The sequence below is a fragment of the Arachis duranensis genome, chromosome 9 (genome assembly GCF_000817695.3).
Source record: "Arachis duranensis cultivar V14167 chromosome 9, aradu.V14167.gnm2.J7QH, whole genome shotgun sequence".
Classification (NCBI taxonomy): domain Eukaryota; kingdom Viridiplantae; phylum Streptophyta; class Magnoliopsida; order Fabales; family Fabaceae; genus Arachis; species Arachis duranensis.
Window position 1 is genome coordinate 70132990 of NC_029780.3, and position 3176 is coordinate 70136165.

Here is a 3176-nt window from a genome sequence, read left to right on the forward strand (position 1 = left end):
ATGTAATTTACCTCTGCTATTGCAGGGTTCTCAGGATCATATGCTTCTTCTTCAGAAGATGCCTCTTTAGTACTGTTGGATGCATTTTGCCATCCATTCAGACTTTGAGAAATCTTGTTGACTTGCTGAGTCAACACTTTGTTCTGAGCCAATATGGCATTCAGAGCATCAATTTCAAGAACTCCCTTCCTTTGAGGCGTCTGATTATTCACGGAATTCCTCTCAGAAGTGTACATGAACTGGTTATTTGCAACCATGTCAATAAGTTCTTGAGCTTCTGTAGGCGTTTTCTTTAGGTGAATGGATCCACCTGCAGAGTGGTCCAATGACATCTTGGAAAACTCAGATAGACTATAATAGAATATATCTAATATGGTCCACTTTGAAAACATGTCAGAAGGACACTTTTTGGTCATCTGCTTGTATCTTTCCCAAGCTTCATAGAGGGATTCACCATCTTTTTGCTTGAAGGTCTGAACATCCACTCTAAGCTTGCTCAGCTTTTGAGGAGGAAAGAATTTATCCAAGAAATCCGTGACCAGCTTATCCCAGGAGTCCAGGCTATCTTTAGGTTGTGAGTCCAACCATGTTCTAGCTCTGTCTCTTACAACAAAAGGGAAAAGCATGAGCTTGTAGACTTCAGGATCTACTCCATTCGTCTTAATAGTCTCACAAATCTGCAAGAACTCAGTTAAAAATTGGTAAGAATCTTCAGATGGAAGTCCATGAAACTTGCAGTTTTGTTGCATTAGAGCAACTAATTGAGGTTTCAGCTCAAAATTGTTTGCTCCAATGGCAGGAATTGAGATGCTTCTTCCATCAAACTTGGACGTAGGTTTAGTAAAATCACCAAGCATCCTCCTTGCATTATTGTTGTTAGGTTCGGCTGCCATCTCCTTCTCTTATTTGAAAATTTCAGAAAGGTTGCCTCTGGATTATTGTAATTTAGCTTCTCTTAGTTTTCTCCTCAGAGTCCTTTCAGGTTCAGGATCAGCTTCAACAAGAGTATTTTTTTCCTTGTTCCTGCTTATATGGAAGAGAAGAGAATAAGAAAAGAAGAGGAATCCTCTATGTCACAGTAAAGAGGTTCCGTATTGTTAGTAGAAGAAGAAAGGGAAAAAAGAAAGGAGAATCCAAACAGAAGGGTGAGGATAGAGGTAGTGATTTGAGATGAAGAGAGGTGAAGAGAATTGTTAGTAAATAAATCATTAAATAGAAGAAGATGAGAGAGAGAATTCGAAAATTAATTTTTGAAAAGGAGTTAATAATTTTTTAGAATTAAGATAAGAAATAAAATTAAATTAAAAATTGAAATTTAAAACAATTAATTAATTAAAAAGAATTTTTTGAAAAAGAGGTGAGATATTTTTGAAAATTAGAGAGGGAAAAGTAGTTAGGTGGTTTTGAAAAAGATAAGAAACAAACAAAATGTTAATAGTTAGTTGAAAAAGATATTAAAATCAAATTTGAAAAGATAAGAAGATAAGAAGTTATATAAGATATTTTAAAATCAAATTTTTGGAAAAGATAAAATTTTGAAAAAGATATGATATAAAAGATAAGATAAGATAGATTTAATTTTTAAAATTAAAATTAATTACTTGACTAACAAGAAACTAAAAGATATGATTCTAGAATTCAAAGATTGAACCTTTCTTAACAAGAAAGTAAGAAATTTTTCAATTTTTTTGAATCAATCACATTAATTGTTAGCATAATTTTCGAAAATAAAGATAAAATTAAGAAAAAGATTTTTGAAAAATAATTTAAAAAAATAAATTTCGAAAATTAATAAAAAAATGAAAAAGATTTGATTTTTGAAAAAGTTTTGAAAGGATAAGATTTTTAAAATTTGAAAATTTGACTTGACTTATAAGAAACAACTTATTTTAAAAATTTTTGACCAAGTCAACCCAAAATTTTGAAATTTTGAGAGAAATAAGGAAAAGATATTTTTTATTTTTGAATTTTTAATGATGAGAGAGAAAAACACAAAAATGACCCAAAACATGAAAATTTTGGATCAAAACACATGATGCATGCAAGAACACTATGAATGTCAAGATGAACACCAAGAACACTTTGAAGATCATGATGAACATCAAGAACATATTTTTGAAAAATTTTTTATGCAAAGAAAAACATGCAAGACACCAAACTTAGAAATCTTTAATGCATGGACATTATGAATGCAAAAATGCATATGAAAAACAATAAAAGACACAAAACAAGAAAATATCAAGATCAAACAAGAAGACTTACCAAGAACAACTTGAAGATCATGAAGAACACCATGAATGCATGAATTTTCGAAAAATAATGCATAAATTTTTACAAGCATGCAATTGACACCAAACTTAAAAATTGACTCAAGACTCAAACAAGAAACACAAAATATTTTTGGTTTTTTATGATTTTATGATTTTAGAACACAAAATATTTTTGGTTTTTATGATTTTATGATTTTTTTGGATTTTCTTTTATATTTTTTGAAAAACATATAGGAAAAAGAAAGTAATGAATCCAAAGTGCTCAATCAAAATCCTGTGAATTAGCCATGGCTTAATAGCCAGCCAAGCTAAAACATGTTATATGAAACTCTAGGATTCATTCTTGAAAACTCTGAAAATTTTTGAAAACAGGTGAGAAATTTTGAAAAATATTTTTGAAAACTTTTTGAAAAGAAAATAAAAAGAAAATTACCTAATCTGAGCAACAAGACGAACCGTTAGTTGTCCATAATCGAACAATCCCCGGCAACAGCGCCAAAAACTTGGTGGACTAAATTGTGATCATCAACAATGGCTCCAAAGACTTGGTGTTCTTAAACATGAATCACACTTTGTCACAACTCCGCACAACTAACCAGCAAGTGTACTGGGTCATCCAAGTAATACCTTACGTGAGTAAGGGTCGATCCCACAGAGATTGTTGGATTCAAATTGATAGTGATTTTCGGAAAATATAAAGAGATACTTAATTAAATAATAAAGGATAGAAATACTTATGTAAATTCATTAGTGGGAATTTCAGATAGGTGTATGGAGGTGTTGTGTTCTTTCTGAATCTCTGCTTTCTTACTGCTTTTATCCCATTTTTATCACTCCCTTCTATGGCAAGCTGTATGTAGGGCATCACCGTTGTCAATGGCTACATCCCATCCTCTCAGTGAAAAT

The 3176-nt window shown here is 31.2% G+C and overlaps 1 non-coding gene across 1 annotated transcript; it reads left to right on the forward strand.

The window, feature by feature from the left end:
• The first annotated feature begins 390 nt into the window (after positions 1-390).
• Positions 391-494, forward strand: LOC127741774 (small nucleolar RNA R71). The gene has a single exon (XR_008002980.1). It is a non-coding gene; the product is annotated as a small nucleolar RNA R71 (small nucleolar RNA).
• The last annotated feature ends 2682 nt before the right edge of the window (positions 495-3176 follow it).